Source organism: Ahaetulla prasina, chromosome 11 (assembly GCF_028640845.1).
Source record: "Ahaetulla prasina isolate Xishuangbanna chromosome 11, ASM2864084v1, whole genome shotgun sequence".
Lineage (NCBI taxonomy): Eukaryota > Metazoa > Chordata > Lepidosauria > Squamata > Colubridae > Ahaetulla > Ahaetulla prasina.
The window spans coordinates 4,800,046-4,820,001 of NC_080549.1; the positions used below are offsets into that span (position 1 = coordinate 4,800,046).

Genomic DNA, 19,956 nt, shown 5'->3' on the forward strand with positions numbered 1-19,956 from the left:
TCTTTGTTCTGCATTTCTATATTTAGAATTGGGGATGGATGGAGACCTTAAAAATTGTGCTAGAGGGTGAAGCTCTGAAAGAGATTTTAAGGATTATTATTTTTTTGAGAAAAACAGTGGCTATTGTAAAGAAAAGAATTGCTGTTAACATTGTTATTAACAGGGAAACAATTTGGAAGTGATTAAATAACTTTTATTATGAAGGGACGATCTAGAAGACTGAACTGATTATTTTCTGGCGGCCTTCGCCTGCAATCAATTTTTCTTTCTGATGTTCAGTTGCTGGCTAATTGCATTGATTTTTATGAAAAAATGTGGACAAATCAGTTACATATTTTAGTACATCCGAAAGCATCTCCTCCTTCCCCTTTGTTAGGGTGGTGATCTGGTCACACTAATCACTTTCACTGTTTTCCTTTTAAGTCCTTTTGCGTTTTAGGACAAATGTTGTGTGTTCGGATTTGTTTGCAGGCTAAGGAAGAATGGTTTCTGCAACATTTGGTTTGCAGGGACTAATCGGCACCAAAAGTGTATTTTATGTGGGAAAATTTCCATTGAGTTTTGGAAAAGTTTCTAAATTGGTCTTTCTTCCCCTTCTTCTTCTCATCGCTCTGGTAGAGTAGTGACACCATGTGAAAACAAGTCATTAACGTGTTTGTATTTGTGACAAACATGTCGAAAGTTGACATGCATTCTCATTTCTGGACTTCGGCAACTGCCGGACCTTCGGACTTTCCGCCGAGAACTGAAGACCTATTTGTTTGTTCGCGCAGGACTGGTATAGGATTTTAATAGGATTTTAATTAGTCTCAATGTTTTAACATTTTAAAATTTGGGTTTTATTCTAAATGTTTTAATTCGGCCATTTGTAAAATAAGTTTTTTAAATTTATGTGTATCCTGTTGTTGTTTTTATCATGGCTGTAAACCGCCCTGAGTCCTTCGGGAGAAGGGCGGTATAAAAATTTAATAAATAATAATAATAATAATAATAATAATAATAATTTCAGTCCTCGACTTACGACCGCAATGGAGTCCAGAATTTCTGTCGTTAACCAATGCAGCTGTTAAGTCAGGGGCGCCCATTTTTAGGATCCTTTTCTGTCACGGTTGCTAAGCGAATCACTGCTGTTGTTAAGCCAGTAACACGGTTGTTAAGTGAATCCGGCTTCCCCTTGAGTTTGCTCAGCGCAAAAGGTGATCACGCGATTGAGACATTGCAACCGTCATAAGTACATGACAGTTGCCAAGTGCCCAAATTTTGATCGCGTGACCGTGAGATCCTGCAATGATCGTAAGCGTGAAAAAAAAACGGGACCCAAGCCACTTTTTCCGTGCTGTTGTAACCTCGAACGGTCACTGAATGAAACTTAAGTCGAGGGCTGTCTTACGGCGTCGATTGTAAGTGCGAGGACTGGTTCTTCAGCTGCGTTTTTCAGCACTGTGATAACTTTGAATGAAATTCACTTCACGAAACGGACATTTTTTCCCCAGGAAAGAATTCGCAGCTCTCCTCGCTTGAAGGGATAACGCAGAAGAGACGTTCCCGTCGAGAAACTGATTGGGCCAAACGTCTGTTTTCAAAGGATGCTACGGACTCTGCAATTCCTTCCGAGCTTTGTCTGAGACGGTTTTGCAGAAACCGTGCACGGAGGGGTAAGAGTGAAAAAACTCATTTCATTTGGCTTTTGTTTATGCCGGTGGCAGCTGAAATTGCTCCTGTCAAATATCCCCCTCTCTTTTTTCCCCCCTCCTAAGATCCACATTCTGTAAGAGTAAGTGACTAAATTCTGCACGAGGGAGCAATCTCAGAGCTCTGCCTCTGTCAGCCAGCCAAAACAAGGAAGAGTTCCTCGCTCGGCTGACTTTCTATGAAAATCAGGTGGCAAAGGAAAAGGAAGGAAGGAAGGAAGGAAAAGAGAAAGAGAGAGAGACAGAAGAAAGGGAGAAAGAAAGAAGGAAGGAAGAAAAAGAAGAGATAAAGAAAGAGAAAGAAAAAAGGGAGAGAGAAGAAAGAAAGAAACAGAAAGGAAGAGGGAGGGAGAAAGAAAGAAAGAAAGAAAGAAAGAAAGAAAGGAGAAAGAGAGAGGAGATAAAGAAAGAAAGAAAGAAAGAAGAGTGAGAAAGATAAAGAAAGAGAGAGAGAGGGAAGAAACAAAAAGAGGGAGAAAGGGAGAAAGAAAGAAAAAAGAGAGAGAGAGAGGAAAGAAAGAAGGAGAAAGGGTGAAAGAAAGAGGAAGAAAGGGAGAAAGAAAGAAAGAGAGGAGATAAAGAAAGAAAGAGAAAGAAAGAAGAGTGAGAAAGATAAAGAAAGAGAGAGAGAGGGAAGAAACAAAAAGAGGGAGAAAGGGAGAAAGAAAGAAAAAAGAGAGAGAGAGAGGAAAGAAAGAAGGAGAAAGGGTGAAAGAAAGAGGAAGAAAGGGAGAAAGAAAGAAAAAGAGAGAGGGACAAAACTCACTGAACACCTTTTCTTATGTAGCCACATAAATTGGGGCCTCCCACATGGTCGTAAGTCCGAGGGCTACCTGTACAACTTTCATCCAAGGGAGTCTACTGTCTCTTTTTTTAAAAAGAGAGCTTTAATAAGCAACAATTAAACAAGCTGAGCCAATGTCACACTCAGTGACTCACTGCCGAAACGAATTCACAACGCGACTCCACTGCTCTTGGGGGGCTAGATAGAGCGGGGAGCAGTTTCCTTGCCTAGCTTGAATATGTGATTCAGTTCCTGGAGGCCAGAAGGAGGCCAGAAGGAACTGCATTAAACAAGAGGCCGACTTGGACGCAGTGGTCCTTCAAAGCTGGGGAGAAAGAACTGTCCCAGAAGAAAAATCTCACCTTGAGGTTGGAGGTTACTTGGTGTCCTCCAACTGGAACGTGGTAAACCTTGGTACCCTTCGGGGTACACAAAACAGCCCGAGTTGGTTCATAAGGAAAGGCCCTCTTTCTTAGGGCCAATCTTCTGTCTTCTGGAAGATGATCCCTGCCCAAGTTCAGACTCAACACCGTTGTCTATGGAGATTCTCAGTCCTCCAGGTCGTGGTTCAGTGGTGGGTTTCAATTTTTTTTTACTACCGGTTCTGTGGGTGTGGCTTGGTGGACATGGCATGGCTTGGTGGGCGTGGCTTGATGGGCATTGAAGAGGAAAGATCCTGTAACATCTCCATTCACACCCCACTCCAGGGGAAGGATCCTGCAAAATCCCCATTTCCTCCCCATCAGCTGGGACTCGGGAGGCAGAGAATAGATGGGGGCGGGGCCAGTCAGAATATTTACTACCGGTTCTCCGAACTACTCAAAATTTCCACTAAAGGTTCTCCAGAATTGGTCAGAACCTGCTGAAATCCACCTCTGTCGTGGTCGTCCCAAAGGTGCTTGTTCAAGAGGTGGCTGGACTTCCTTGGTTTTTCTTCTTTGAAGATGTTTTGCTTCTCACCCAAGACTCTTCTTCAGTAACATTGTAGAACTGAAGAAGCATTTTGGACGAGCGATGTCTGTGGAGATTCTCAGTCATCCCCCGGGTCGTGGTTGTCCCAAAAAGGTGCTTTTTCAAGAGGCAACTGGATTTCTTTCTGAAGCTTCTTCAGCTCTTGGATGAGGAGCAGAAGAAAAATCAGAAAGTCCAGTTGGCTCCTGAAAAAGCACATGTTGGGACACTCAACACCATCGTTGCTTTGACTCTCTCTCTCTCACCATGCAACCATATCTTCTGAAGATCTCCCTTCCACATTTAGGGGGTCTCATCCCAGAGGGTAACACAACAGGTATAAAAAAAGCTGCCCTCTTTTTTTTTTGGCGATGTTGAGAAAGGAACTGTGTTAGTGTTGCCCGCTTCAGACTCTCGGAGTTCCACCGATGGTCATTTTTGAAGGAACCATCCGAATGTGCCTGAGAGACGCAGGTCCGCTTGAGACAAGGGTAGTCAGGGTGTGTCGTGTCCCACTCCTCCGCTGACGGCCGGGTCAGGGAAATCCGAATCAGGCGTGCCTCTGCAGCTCTGCCAAATTCCTAGCAAAGTTCTCAAGGCAGGCAGGAGACCAGGAAGTGACTTCAGCAAGATATGTTTAGACTTTGCCTGGCTCAGAGAATGCCAGAAAGCAGATCCTTTATATAGGACATGGGGTGTGGCTCCATGACTCAGCACTTATCCAGGCCTGCCCTTCCCTTCCTTCTGTTGACGCCGCCTATCAATTCTCCTGAAGCGAGGGTCACTCCAGTCTGCAGCTGTTGGTAATTGACCTTCCTCAGGCTCACATGCTGTGGGGGAGGGGGAGGGGTCTAGTTGCTCCGTTTGCCTGGGCATGGAGCCAGGGCTGGGGTCTGGAGGCACTTCTTCTTCTTCGGCCTGTCTGGGCATGGAGCCAGGGCTGGGGTCGGGAGGCATGCTAGGACATTCCTCAGCGTTCGGAAGCAGATAAGACGGGCCCGGCTGCGGGGAAAGCGGACGAGGCACAACAGGGTGTGGCTTCTGAGCCCCATGGCAACTTGGCGGAGATGTGGTGAGAGAGGAACGTTAGCCCTTGGGGTGGGTAGATGGTTTGGCAGCGTTTGTGAAAGAGGGCCGGGCAAATCCTACCAGAAGCTAGGAAGAAGAGATGGGTGTTCCTCGGCTGCTTTGACATAATTTTATCCTCTCTAATGCCTTTCCTTGACGGACGTGCGTTATTACCTCTCGTAGGAAGAACTTCAAACGCACACGAAACTGGGGCACTGGGCGGAGAGAAGTGTTATAATCCCGTGGAGATCAATATACACTCGTTGTAGCAGAAGATACCTCGCGGCTGTTTGTTCTGCGTCCTAAATAGGACAATCTCTGATTGTTTTCTCGCCTCCCGGATTTACAGGTTGGGTTGCCAGAGTCGTGCTAAGAACGAAAACAAAACAAATATACAAATAATAATAATAATAATAATCGGTAGCGGCTAGCTAGCACCAAAGTGTTCTGCAGCCATAGATGAGCCTTCCATCGGATGGCATCTTAAGGCTTTGCCGAAGCAAAACAATTAGGAGAATTCCAAATTCTTGGGGAGGGTGTGTGTGTGTGTAAATGTTGAGCAGCCTTGCCTCAGATGCTGTGCACCACATCCTTTTGAGGGGAGTGGGGGGGGTCTGGCCAATCCAGAAAGGATGCAAAATCTGGAAAAAGAACGAATTGCAAAGCGGGGGGAGGAGGAGGAGGGGGGGAGAAGGCAGATGACAGTCCTGCTGCAGACAAATCCATCCCAATCGTTGCATTGCACATTTCCTGGTTGGCCATATTACCCCGCCAGCTTGTCTAATGGAAGGAGGCTCCGATGCTTGTTCCTGACCTACTTTCTCCTTGGGTCCCGCAGCTGTCGGTGACCATTGGCGCTCGAAAACTGGAAATAAACCCTCGCTGAAGAAGCAAAAAAACCCAACACCAGGCAGCAATTCTCCTGCTATCGGTGCTCGCTTTGTCTCCGCCGGGTTTTGCGGCGGGTCCCCCACTTACAACCGTTCGTATTCAGCGACCGTTGGAAGCAACCCCGGCACTGAAGAAAAGTGACCGGTGGCCACACACTTAATGACCGGGGTGGCGTTGCCGTCGTCACGCGATCCAAATTCAGATGCTCGGCAATTGACTCGTAATTAACGACGGTTGCAATGTCCTTGGGGGGGGGGTGTCACGCGATTCCCCCTTTTGCGATCCAAATTCAGAGCCGCAGCAACTGACTCGTAATTAACGACGGTTGCAACGTCCCTGAGGGACACGCGGTTCCCCCCTTTGCGATCCAAATTTAGACGCTCGGCAATTGACTCGTATTTACGACGGTTGCTATCATCCCCAGGATGTCATGCAATTCCCCCCTTTTGCAAACTTTGGACAAGCAAGAGTCCGCGGGAAAGCCAGAGTGGCTTCACAACCCGTGTGACTTACTTAACGACGGCAGCCATTCACGTAACAAGTGTGGCTGGGAAGGTCGTAATACGGGAGAAAACTCACCGATCAAATGTCCCACTTAGCGACAGAAATGTTGGGCTCCGTCGCGGCCGTAAATCAAAGATTATCTGTAATCTCTTTGTTTTGCAAATACCTTTTTCCTTACGCTTGTCTCTCGGGGCCATTTTGTGGCTGTCGGCCCAATTGGAAATGAATAAGGAATTGTTTTATTTATTTTGAATTCTGATTCGGTCCGAGGACAGGATAGACCCAACCAGTTCTCCGAAAAATAAATAAAACTCGGTTACAGGACCGGAAAGGAACCTGCCGGTGGACTTTATTTGCAAGCAACGGTTATCTGCTGATTCAGAACTTATGTTTCTTTTTTCTGTTTTTCTGTGCTTTCTAGATTTGAGGGATATGATTCATAGCATCTGATACAGGAGGGCTAAATAAAGATTTATAAACAACTACACACACACACACACACACACACACACACACAAACACAAACACATACAAACTAGTTTGCATTTCTCTAATCGCTTTGCTTTAAAGAAGCCTTAAGATGCCATCTAATGGAATATTAATCTGTGACAAGAGAATATTTGCTATCCGGTACGGATGGTTCTAAAATGATGGTGCTTAGGGTAGAATCGTGGCTTGTAATTCTGGAGGTGAGGAGGCGATTAGAGGTCAGTCTAGAGCTCCCGGTTGGGACCAGATCGCCCGATCCGGTAGCGATGGCGGCAGGTGGTTTGGAGAACCGGTAGCAAAAATCCCTGCCCCCCACCCCCATGCCCAGCTGAGCCGTGCGATCATCAGAGGTTGTTGTTTTTTTTTTACTTTTAAAAGCATTTTTTTCTTCGGCCGAAAAAATGCTTTTAAAAGTAAAAAAAAAAGCCTCTGATGATCGCGCGACTCAGCTGGGATCGTCAGAGGCGTTTAAAACCTCTTCAGCCAAAGAGGTTATAGAAAAAATGCTTTTAAAAGTAAAAAAAAAAGCCTCTGATGATCGCGCGACTCAGCTGGGATCGTCAGAGGCGTTTAAAACCTCTTCAGCCAAAGAGGTTATAGAAAAAATGCTTTTAAAAGTAAAAAAAAAAAAAAATTGGTCACGTCCACTCAGTCAGACAGATGCTTGGCAGCAGGCATGTACTTAATGACGGTTCCCGATTCCTGGGGTCACCTTCCGCGACCTTCTGCTGAGCGAAAAATCAACGGGGGAATCCGGCTCACTTAATGGCCGCGTTACTTACTAGCTTCACAATTGCAGCGATCCACTTAACAAAGCCGGCAAGGAAGGTCGTAAAACGGGCCGAAACTCACTTAACCCTCTCACTTTGCAACAGAAACATTGGGCTCCACTGTCGGCGTAAATCGAGGACTCCCTGTATCGTCCTTGCCATCGCCCCCCCCCCAAAAAAAAAATCCTCCCCCCCCCATCCGAGGTCTTCTCTCTAGGGGGGTCCTGCCGCTTTCCAGATCAGAGAGGGTGGGGGGCAGTCCCGTCTCCCTCCCCCTCCCCATCTGTTTCTCCTAAGAGCCCAAAGGAGAGTTTGCGATTTGGTAAATGGGTTAATTTGATTCATGGAGCAAGTAATGGTAATCCGTATTAATCGTGCAAATGGGCCCTTAATATCCAAAGGGAGAGAATCTAATTAGCAGGCTGTTGTTAGTTTTGGGTTCCTTGCATGCATGTCTGGGAGGAGCGGAAGACGGGCAGCAACCTATTGTGCAGATGACCCATTTATCATTTCTCTACATGCGGGTGGAGGCCCTCCCTGGCATTTTTGAGGAGGTTTGGCACTTGCATTCGGTGAGCGATTTCATTTTTGAAAGAAATGTTTAGAGCTGCTCTTTTCTTCTTCTTCTTCTTCTTCTTCTTCTTCTTCTTCTTCTTCTTCTTCTTCTTCTTCTTCTTCTTCTTCTCCCCCTCCTCCTCCTCCTCCTCCTCCTCCTCTTCTCCTCCTCCTTCTCCTTCTCCTCCTCCTTCTGCGAATAGAATAACAGAGTTGGAAGGGACCTTGGAGGTCTTCTAGTCCAACCTCTTGCTTAAGCAGGAAACCCTACACCTTTCTCCTCCTCCTCCTCCTTCTTCTCTCCTCCTCCTCCTCCTCCTCTTTTTGAGTTTGTATTTGCATTCGGTGAGCAATTTCATTTTTTAAAGAAATGTTAGAGCTGCTCCTTCTTCTTCTTCTTCTTCTTCTTCTTCTTCTTCTTCTTCTTCTTCTTCTTCTTCTTCTTCTTCTTCTTCTTCTTCTTCTTCTCCTCCTCCTTCTCCTCCTCCTCCTCCTCCTCCTCCTCTTCTCCTCCTTCTCCTTCTTCGTCTTCTCCTCCTCCTCCTCTTCTTCTCCTTCGTCTTCGTCTTCTCCTTCTCCTTCATCTTCTCCTTCTTTTTCTCCTCCTCCTCCTCCTCTTCCTCCTCCTCCTCCTCCTCCTCCTCCTCGACTTTTGTAGGATGGCAACTTTAAGACCTGGTGGACTTTAAGAGATGCGGACTTCAACTCCCAGAAGTCTCCAGCCGGCAGCCGGCTCTGGGGAATTCTGGGAGTTGAAGTCCACATCTCTTAAAGGTTGAGGAAATGCTGTCCTAGAGAATCCAAAAACATCTTTTCCAGGAGGATAAAACCCAACATCTCTGACCCAGCATATTATAGAAACTGAAGCCTGACAGTTTTCTCTTCTTAATGCTCTGCTGAAAGGCAACAGGGCCTTCCTGCCACTATTTTTAGTTTGCTAATTTCCCATCCGCTGAGAGAGGTTTGCGGGAGAGCAGATGTTGCCAGAGAGATGGACAAGAATTCGAAACTCTGTTCCTTCTCCTCCTTTACGTCAGGGTGGATAAAAATCTATGATTTTTTTAAAAATAATATTTTAAACATTTTTTAAAAATCGGATTTTTTAAAAAAATAAATCGGATTTTTATTTTTATCAAATTTATTTTAATAAAATGCTCTTGGAGTAAAAAAAAAATCTATCTAAAGATAGTTTCTATTTAAGGTGCATTAATAATTTAGTTTATTCAGCGTGAAGTGGAGCGTAGTTATGTAGCATGAGGGTGTATGTTCCGCAATATTTTGGAGGGTAAACTTGTTCAGTGGATCCTGGCTCTGCAAGCTGAGGTACATGCGCTGCATTTTTTTTTTAAAAAAGTTTTATTTCCATTTTCCAACAACCTATTCAATGTACAGTCTCTTATTCAACATTAATCATTAACTTTCATTTGTTACTTATTCGGGCCTGCTCAGCTACCACTTCCTTCCTTAACAAACCTTTCCTCTTCCCTTCTCTACCTTCTTCTACTTTCTCCATCCTTCCTCTCCTTCACTTTTCTACTTCCTCTCCTCCTTCCCCACTCCTCTCTTCTTCCACCCTTTCTAACCCTCTCTCTTTCCCCTTTCTTCTTCCTCTCCTTTCCCCCTCTTCTACCTCTCTCTTTTCCTACCTACTTTCTTCCTTCACTCTCTCTACTCCTCTCTCCCTTTCCATTCCCTTCTGAAATGGCAGCTGAGCAGCCCCGATTTCATTTCAAATTATTTCTATTTTTAATTACATATCTTCAATCATTCCTGTACATTAATAATCCTTCATCTTCCATGCACTGCATTGATGCATTGACATGCACTGCATTGATGCATTGACATGCACTGCATTGATGCATTGACATGCACTGCATTGATGCATTGACATGCACTGCATTGACATGCACTGCATTGATGCATTGACATGCACTGCATTGACATGCACTGCATTGATGCATTGACATGCACTGCATTGATGCATTGACATGCACTGCATTGATGCATTGACATGCACTGCATTATATGCACTGCATTGGTGCATTGACATGCACTGCATTGACATGCACTGCATTGATGCATTGACATGCATTGCATTGACATGCACTGCATTGATGCATTGACACAATTTCACAGAAGAGATGACTGTTGCTCTTTAAAAGCCTTTTTACTAGTGGTTCAAATTGTGATTTACATCGTGATTTAAATCGACTTGATTTAAGTCAAAATCCACCCTGCTTTAGGCTTCCCTTGGCTTGGTTTTTGAGCGCTGTTGTTGGAAGACAAAAATACATGGAGATGGGAATATGGTCTATAAGTTTTCCCACTTCTTGTTGTGACCCAGGCCCAAGTAGGTCGTAGAAAACTCAGTCCGTGAAAAAACAAACTTTATTCGAACAGCTGAGAATTACTCCATTCCCAGCATCTTTCAACTCAAATTAAAGCAAATTCCTCCCAACACAAATTCCTCAGTCCTATCAGAAACCTTGGTCCAATTAGGCAAACTGCCAAAGGCCTTTCTTTGGCAAACGTTCAGAAGTCACAAAAATAAATGCAAGACGTAGACGAAGCAGAAGACGAAGCTACCAACGTTGTTTTCCGGCAAAGCCCGAACGCCGTTGCTGGTCTGTTTTAAGCTTCATGGGAGGGGCCAATCATCTCTTGGCCTTACTCCTGAGTCGTCCTCTTTGCTTGAGCTGCTCCTGTCTTCTGGCAGCTCTTCTCATGTGTGCATTAGAAACAGGGTCCTCGTGTTCCTCTGCCTCACTACTATCAGCCTTTGGAGGCTCTGGAGTCCGCACCTCACTCCCCGATGGCCCTGACCTCACCTCAGCCTCATCGCTGTCCGACTCTGTTTCCAGCACTGCAGGCTGCTGGCGGACCACAACACTTCTATCCATCTTTCTAGAAACGGTCGTACAGTTTTGCAAATTCCCAAGTGGGGGCGGGACAAACATGGCAATCCTTGACTTAACAACCATTGGTCTCGTGATGGTTCAAAGTTACAACGGTATTGAAAAGAGCGACCTGTGACCGTTTTTCACACTTAACGGCCGCTGCAGCATCCTCATGGTCACATGATCAGAATTCATTTTGATGTTAATAATGGTTGCAATGTCCCAGGGTGTATGTGTGCGTGTCATCCCCTTTTGCGACCTTCCAACAAGCCAATGGGGCAGCCGGATTCACTCAACAACCGTTTTACTAACTGAACAACGGCAGTGGTTCACTTAACAACTGTGGCGAGAAAGGTCGTTACAAGGGGGCAAAACTCACTTAACAGATTTCTCATTTAGCAGCATAAATTCCGAGCTCAATTGTGGTCATACGTTGATGGTCACTACCTATATTAGGAATTATATTATCTTGATGAACGTATCTTTTCTTTTATGTACTCGGAGAGAGTATGGACCAAAGACAAATTCCTTGTGTGTCCAATCACACTTGGCCAATAAAAGAATTCTATTCTATTCTATTCTATTCTATTCTATTCTATTCTATTCTATTCTATTCTATTCCTTTTCTCTCTCTCTTCTCTCTCTCTCACACACACACTCACTCTCACTCTTTCTCTCTCTCTCTTTCTTTTTCTCTCTTCTCCCTTCCTCCCTTTCTCTCCCTCCCTCTCTTTCTCTCTCTCTCTCTCTCCCCCTCACACACCCTCTCTCTTGTTCTCTCTTTCTCTTTTTCTCTCTCTCTCTTCTCCCTCCCTCCCTTTCTCTTTCTCTCTCTTTCTCCCCCTCTTTTTCTCTTTCTTTTTCTCTCTCTTCTCCCTCCCTTCATCCCTCCCTCCCTTTCTCTCTCTCTCCCTCCCCCAACTCTCTTCTTTTTTGGGAAAAGCCAGCTGAACTTGTTTTGTGTTAAGAGGATCCTTTGTGTAGCCTCCGAGGTTACTCGAGACTGACGGGTCAAAGACTTCTCAAATACCCTGCCATGTTAAAAAAAAAAAGAAAAGAAATGATCCTTTTGTCTTGTGCGAGAGACCAGGCAGGCGGAGGGAAGTCAGACAACCAGACTGGCTGAGTAAAGCAAGCTGATCTTACAAACTTCCCTGCTTAAGCAGGAAGCAAACTCATTCCGTTCCCTTGTTTCTCCATATCCCTGGTCTCACGGAGAAGAGCGTGAAAAGCCAGGCCTGTATTGGGTTGTATGCAGTGGTGGGATTCAGCAAGTTCGCACCTGTTTGCGAGAACCGGTTGTTAACTTTCTAAGCAGTTCGGAGAACCGGTTGTTGGAAGAAATCTTATTTTGTTTTTTCCCACTTTACAGGGCTAATCCTGTAAGGCAGGCAGGAAGAAAACATTCTGGTGGTATTTCTAGCCTAATCTTTATTGCCCTGCTTACAGAAACTGCCTCTTTGGTTAACCCTTATTACATTGTAACAGCCAAGGCGAAGCACCCAGCGATGTGAGTGATGTTGAGTTGGCAACACCCACGTGGTCACATGACCCCTGAGCCACACCTACCCAGCCGGTCATTAGGGCAAAGAACCGGTTATTAAATTATTTGAGTCCCACCATAAAATATGACACAAAATACCAAAGTAAATAGGAAAATGGTGGGCAGAAAGAAGGGAAAGAGAAGTGAGGAAGGATAAGACTTCCAACTCTCTCAGTTGCAGTAAAATAAGGTGTTAACACCAAACCACAACTTTTTGCTTTTCCATAATAAAATAAACAAGCCATTTCTATAAAGCTCTACCAAGCGAACCGGTAAAACCCAAAGTTTCATTCTTTTCTACTTTGAGCACAAAGTTCAGAAGCGGTTTCCACGTGGAAACAAAAGGACTTACATTCTTTTCATTCATCCAAATAGTCGATTTTGCCATTTCAGCCGATTCCATCAACTTTTTTTTTTTTTTTTTTGCAAACCATTCATCCATGTTAGGAATCAAAGTGTCCCTCTCATTTTTGTGCATACAACAGTCTTGCTGCTGTCAATATGCGTAGTAACAATATATATGTAGTATATCCTGCTTTTTATGCAGCCTGATGCAAAAGGGTTTGCTTTTAAAACATCCGCGAGAGGCAGGAAGAGCTTGGAGGAAGTCTTCGTAAGAGGTCCTTGCATGTATTCGCAAAGATGGAAGGTCCAGCTTTCAGTTGGATTTTCAGCTCTCTGGCAACAGAAGTGGTATTCAGCCGGTTCAGACCTGTTTGCCCGAACCGGTAGCGGAAATCGCAGCTCCAGGTTGTGCTATTTAGGCACGATTTTGAAGCCGGGTCAATGGTGAAATATAAAATTTGTTACTACTGGTTCTATTGTGTCTTGCCCGCCCCCCTCTCCGCAGCCGGGCCCCTCTCATCTCCTGTTATCTCAGCCAGAGACTGATAATGCAGACGAAGGGCCTGGCATGCCTCCAGCCCCCAGTCCTGGCACCATGCCCGGACAAACCGAGCAAATAAACCACAGCATGTGAACATGAAGAACCTGAAGCCAGTCATGAGCTGGAATTGCCGGCAGCTGGAGGGTGGATGGATCCACGCTTCCGGAGAATGGAGAGGCGACGTCAGCAAAAGGAAGGGAGGGGCAGGCCTGGATAAGTGCTGAGTCATTGAGCCACACCCCATGGCCTATATAAAGGATCTGCTTTCTGGCATTCTTTGAGTCAGGCAAAGTCTAATTTGGATTGCTGAAGTCACATCTTGGACTCCTGCCTGCCCTGAGAAGTCTGACAGAACTTTGGCAAAGCTGCAGAGGCTCGGTGGCCACGCTTGATTCAGACTTCCCCGACCCGGCCGTCAGAGGAGGAGTGGGACACGACAGGTTTTGCGGGTGGTCATCCGATGGGACAAAAGTCCCTGAACAATTGTCTCACATAGCCACAGAAATTTTGGGGCTCGATTGTGGTCGTAAATCGAGGACTAGCTATACTACCACCACCCGCGTTTATAGAAAGCATGGCTCAAAGGATTATTTTGGTTCTGTCCGGATCTCTTCAGCTCAGCCAGCACAAAGGAAACAGGTTCAAAATAAAAGGCCAGCATTGGTGCCAAAGTCCAGTGCATCATCGCTTCAAACCTTTCTCTTCCATGGGGTTATTATGGGATGTTTACTGACTGCACAGGTCATTGGGGAAAGGTCAAAGGCTCTGCGTCTCTGCCAATAAGGACTGGAGCGTGGGGCGGAGAGCCTTTTTGAGGTCATTTTGCAGAAAAATTCCAGCATCCCTAAAGTGAAACATTTGGGGTGTCTTTATTTCCTGCAAACTGGAAAAAAAAGAAGATTAGAAGCCTTCGTGTTTACAGCTGCATCAAATTAGGATTCGAATTCATTTCCCCCCACTTCTCCGTTGTTTTTTTTTAACTTATTCATTTTTATTATTTTGTTGCTTTAACAAGCTCTTGTTTTTGTAGACCTTCCCTACGTCACTGGCCTCCAGCTGTAATTATTTATCTCCTCCACTCATATTTTGCTCCTGGCAAGAAATGCCCAGACAGATCTAGCAATTTATTATGAATTATTAAGCTTCGGACACCCATCGGATCTGTTCAGTTTGTCAGCATTTTTCTTTCTTTCTTCCTCCCACCCCCTTCCTTCTTTCCTTAATATTCCTTCAAGGAAAATGCCCGGCTGTTGAAGAAGCGGGACACTTAGTTAAGAAAAAGAATTGATGTTTCACCTTGCCAGAGTAGAACTGTCATGAATTAATGTGCTTTTGTGTGTGTGTGTGTTTGTGTGGGTTTGTGTGAGTTGCCTTTCAGCCTCCCTTCTCAAAGTAGCTGGTCCAGCAGGGGAAAAAAAGAGGTTTATTTCAGAAGTACTTCTCTTTCTTTCTTTGGCACTCTTTCCAGTTAAATATCAACTTAATTAGCTTCTTGAACTGGAAGCTAATTGGGCTGGCTGATAAATTGCTACGCCTTGACGGTGAGCTCGGAGGGCGGTGGAAATTGGGTGCCTTTTTACTCATTTGGTGGGTGCAGAGTTTTACCCAGGAGTGTTGGAAAACAGGACCCTGCCTGGGAGGGGGTATTCATTGCAGCCCCAAAGCGGGCAGGGGGATGCCCGCAGAGGTCTTGCAGGTGGACGGGGGAATGGCTCGTGTCTAGCTTTGAAGGCCAATGTTGAAAGTGTAATTTCTGAGTGGGAAGGTGGTGCCTGAAGGGGGAGAGATCGCGGGACGGGTGGGGGGTGGGGGGTGGGGAGGTCTTCTTCCCCCAGGGGAGGGGGCCAGTTTTTCGTGAAAACGCTTCCCTTCCTAGCCATCCATGAATCGGTCTGGCTCTCAGCCGTTTTATCTGGCTAGGTAGACAGACAGGGCAATAGGCAGCCCTGTTTTAATCTCCCATTTCAAGCTGAGCTCTTCCTTTCCCGACTCTATCGCTCTTCTCGATTCTCACCTTCCCTGCCACCCAAGGCTATCTTCTCACTGCTAGGGGTACTTTCTTAGTAACATCTCCTCCTCCTCCATCCTTCTCCTTCTCCTCCACTCATCTTCTCCTTCTCCATCCTTCTCCTCCCCCCTCCTTCTTCTGCTTCTCCTTCCTCTTCCCCTCCTCTTGTTCTCCTCCTCCTCTACTCATCATCTCCATCTCCACCCATCTCCTTCTTTCCTTCCCTTCCTTATCTTCCTTGTTCTCGTCCTCCTCTCATCTCCTCCTCCCCCTCCTTCTCCTCTTTCTCCTTCACTCATCTCCTCCTCCTCTTTCTCCTCCTCCTCCTCCTCCCTCTCCTTCTCTTCCTCCTCCTCCTTGTTCTCCTCCTCCACTCATCGTCTCTTTCTCCACCCATTTCCTCCTCTTCCGCTCCTTCTCCTCCTCTCATCTCCTCTCCTTCTCCTTCCTCTTCCCCTCTTCCTCCTTGTTGTCCTTCTCCTCCTCCACTCAGGTCTTCTCCTTTTCCATTCATCTCCTCCTCCACTCATCATCTTCTCCTTCTCCTTCCTCTTCCCCCCTCTTCCTCCTTGTTCTCCTTCTCCTCCTCCACTCGTCTTCTCCTTTTCCATTCATCTCCTCCTCCTCCACTCATCATTTTCTCCTCCTCCTTCCTCTTCCCCCCTCTTCCTCCTTATTCTCCTTCTCCTCCTCCACTCATCTTCTCCTTTTCCATTCATCTCCTCCTCCTCCACTCATGATCTTCTCCTTCCTCCCCTCCTCCTCCTCCTTGTATGCCTTCTCCTCCTCCACTCGTCTTCTCCTTCTCTATTCATCTCCTCCTCCATCACTTATCATCATCTTCTTCTTCTCCACCTATCTTCTCAGGACCAGATGACTCTTGAAGTTAGATTGATTCCCTAACTTTAGGGTGGGGTGTTTTTTTGAGTGGGGTAGAATGGGGGGAAGCCACGAAAACCTGACTTTCATCCCCCCACCCTCCCCTCGGCTACAAATTTTGAAGACTTTTTTAAAAAAACTACGTTCCAAGGATCAAAACCCTTGCTTTGAAAAAAGGACGTGCCGTGAAAGGCACCCCTGGAGAAGAAGTAGTAGACCTCTTCTGTGGGATCTCCCCAAGAGAGAGAAGTGGGAGCTGCTATTCCTCCTCCTCCTCCTCGGGCAGCCCAGAGAGCTCTCTGCTGAACTCCAGAATTAATAGAGCAGAGAGAAATTGGTGCTTTAAGGAGAAGTGCTTCGTCTTCTTTCCTGTTTACAAGACAAAATTAGAAAGCCCTGGGCAGCAGCGAGGTAACGTCATTTCACATAACCGAGAGGAGCCTTCTTCTAAAACAGAGAGTAGTAATAAGCGAAGGGAGCCTGAGTTCCCCCACCCGGCTCCCCTCCCAGCCGCCTTTTCTCTTTCCTCCTTTCAATTTACCTTCTCAACAACTTCTTCACGGAGTTTACGTACGACCAGAATGGGCTTTGGTCGTTTTAAAGCATCCAATGGCTTCAGGTTCCGCACATCTTATCCGAACCCGATGGTGCTGCCCGTTTCACAGCAAGGGATCCATAAAACACTCGGGGCCTAAACAAAAACGGGCTTTTACAAAACCAAAGGCCAGCCTGAACAATAAAGACGAATTAAAATTAAATTATATATGTGTGTGTGTATATTTGGTTTTGTAGGTTTTCACGGGTATAGGTATGTGGGTCTTGGCATATTCGGGTCTTGCCCCGTGTAAGGTTGAGAGTATCTTGGTGACGTTTTGACGAGGTCTCACTCATCATCTTCAGGCTGGTGCTTACAGCTTCGTGCTTGTGCGAGCAAAGCGTGGTCGGAGCTGCCACCTCTCTATAAATACTGGTGGGGAGGTGGGGAGTGTTGCTGTAAGCGGGTTGGCTAGCTGTGTGGTTGCATCTTGATTGGTAGGTGGAGTGGGTGTTTGCAGATTAGTCGGCTGTTTCATAGCATCCTGTGTGGGTGTGGTCCTAGTTGTGTGCCCATTAGTCTTTTGTGTTGTAACGACCTGGTTAATGGGCTGTGTGGAAACGTCCTCTGAGTTCTGGGAATGTGACCTCCTGTAGTGGTAATGGGCTTTCTGGAAACCTACGAAAACAAATATGTATACATATACCTACATAAGATCTCAAAGCAGTGGTGGGATTCAGCCGGTTCACACCTCTTCAGGAGAACCGGTTGTTAACTTTCTGAGCCCTTTGGCGAACTGGTTGTTGGAAGAAATCATTCGGGCAGAGAACCGGTTGTTAAATTATTTGAATCCCACCACTGTCTCAAAGGTGCTTCTTCCAAAAAGGCAGCTGGGCTTTTCTTGGCTTTTTCCCTTGGAAGACATTTTGCTTCTCATCGGAGAAGCTTCTTCAGTTCTGTTTTCAGAGGGGAAAAAAACCAAAGTTCAGTTGCCTTTTGTGGAGGGGAGGCAGGGGGGCAATACCTTTGGGACAACCGTGACCTGGATGATTGAGCATCTCCCTACATAGACACATATGGCCTTGAAGGACATCGTTGGCTTTCCAAAAATGATGTGTGGCTGCTAATGAAATATGACATTGGGCGCCTTTCAAATTTTAAGAACCTTCTTTCTTCCAAGCTTCGAAACTTCTCCTACCTTGATTAAATTTGGAGTAAGGAACCTCTGATCTTCTTGAAGAATAGGAACACAAGAGATCAGGATACCGCCTAAAATTCTGGGTGTTTTTGTTTTGTTTTGTTTTGTTTTTGCAAATAGTGAATCCTACTTCAAATGTGGCTCGGGATCATTACCTGTTTTTTTCCCCATTCCATTCAGTTGGTTGAGGCGCCTTTTTTTTTTTATTTACATTTATATCCCGCCCTTCTCCGAAGACTCAGGGCGGCTTACAGTGTATAAGGCAATAGTCTCATTCTATTTGTATATTTACAAAGTCAACTTATTGCCCCCCCAATCCTGATTAAAATTCACCTCGCTTGGGTGACTGACTCGTATTTATGACGATCTTCGTGTTCCTGGGTGATGCGATTCCCCTTTCCAATAAGCGAAGTCAATGGGGAAACCAGATTCACTTAACAACCGGACGCTGGGCTGGAGAGGACTCCTGTTCTAAAGAAACCCAGTTCTGATTGGGTTTCTCACATCTGATGCTACACCTGTGTTCCATCTGGGTTTATTGATGACTCGATCGGGAAGCCAGGGAGTCCCCTCGGCTTCTTGTCCGAGGCAAGGAACCGTGTTTTCTGAACAGCTGCCCACCCGCCCGCATGTGCTTAACACCCTGATGGCAAAACTATGGCACGCAGAGCCTGCTCTGCGGGCAGGCGCACCATCACCAGCTGCTCTTCTGGTTTCAGCGCCACCCAGCTGATCTTTGCGGGCACCAGAACACCAGAAAACGACCTGAAAATGGGCAAAACCAGGCTGTTTTTCAGGCCGTTTTCAGGCTGAAAAACCACTCCAGAAAATGTCCCCCAAACAGCCCCAAAAAAACAAGCCTGAAAACGGCCTGGAATATGGCCCGAAAACGGCCAAAAAACCACCCCAAAAAATAGGTATGCACATGCGGGCCAGCTGGTCTTCAGGTTTCTGATGTACACACGTGCCACACATTCTGGTTTGAGCCGAAAAGGTTCGCCATCGCTGGCTTAACCTATCGAACAATGGCTCAGTCGTCGCCTTTTGCCGAAAATGTGTTCTTGATATAAAGATGACATCACCCCCGCCTCCCACGTTTGTTATCTGATTCACCCCTCCCTCCTTCCCTCCTTCCCTCCCCCCTCCTTTCCTCTGCACGATTTGTCATGACGGTTGTAATCCGGTCCGAAAAAAGAGGAAGTTTGAAACTGGTGAGCCGTTGTTGTGTGCAGTTTCTCTGTGGGGTTGAACGTGGCCTCTGGTCCAGAGGCAACGAGGCAGCCTTTTTCTTCATCCTAGAAAACAGATGTTGCGACTCTTCCCGAACTTGATCGGTGTTGTCCCTCGGTCCTTTCCAGTTTGAGTCATTTCTCCGGGAACCTCAAAGGCAGGGGTGAAATCCAGCAGGTTCTGACAGATTCTGGAGAACCGGTTGCGGAAATTTTGAGTAGTTTGGAAAACCGGCAAATATCACCTCTGTGGCCAGAGGCCTTTGAGTTTGACACCATTCCAGACAAATGATTGCATAATCTCTTCTTAGAAACTTCCAGTGTTGAAGCATTTACAACTTCTGGTGGCAAGTCATTCCGCTGATTAATCGTTCTCACTGTCAGAAAATTTTTCCTTAGAATAGAATAGATAGAATAGAACAGAATTTTTTATTGGGCAAGTGTGATTGAACACACAAGGAATTTGTCTTTGGTGTGTATGCTCTCAGTGTATATAAAAAGACAAGATACATTCGGCAAGAATTCTAAGGTACAACACTTAATGATTGTCATAGCGTACAAATAAGCAATCAGGAAACAATCAATATCAGTATAAATCGTAAGGATACAAGCAACAAAGTTACAATCATACATCATTAGTGGAAGGAGATGGGTGATGGGAACGATGAGATGATACTATTATAGTGCAGATTTAGTAAATAGTTTGATAGTGTTGAGGGAATTACTTGTTTAGCAGAGTGATGGCGTTCGGGGGGAAAAAACTGTTCTTGTGTCTAGTTGTTCTGGTGTGCAGTGCTCTATACCGTCGTTTTGAGGGTAGGAGTTGAAACAGTTTATGTCCAGGATGTGAGGGATCTGCAAATATTTTCACGGCCCTCTTCTTGATTCGTGCAGTATACAGGTCCTCAATGGAAGGCAGGTTGGTAGCCATTGTTTTTTTCTGCAGTTCTAATGATCCTCTGAAGTCTGTGTCTGTCTTGTTGGGTTGCAGAACCAAACTAGACAGTTATAGAGGTGCAGATGACGGACTCAATAACTCCTCTGTAGAACTGGATCAGCAGCTCCTTGGGTTCTAGGT

The 19,956-nt window shown here is 45.8% G+C and overlaps 1 protein-coding gene across 5 annotated transcripts in view; it reads left to right on the forward strand.

Annotated features, from left to right (window-relative positions):
• MAMLD1 (mastermind like domain containing 1) overlaps positions 1–19,956 on the forward strand; it is a 118,478-nt gene that overhangs the window by 38,336 nt on the left and 60,186 nt on the right. Inside the window, exon 2 of one of the 5 annotated variants that reach the window (XM_058196883.1) lies at positions 1,494–1,655. The exons of the other annotated variants lie outside the window; for them this stretch is intronic. The gene's annotated coding sequence lies outside the window, so the exon portion shown is untranslated. The remainder of the gene's footprint in view (positions 1–1,493; positions 1,656–19,956) is intronic. 5 annotated transcript variants of the gene reach the window in all.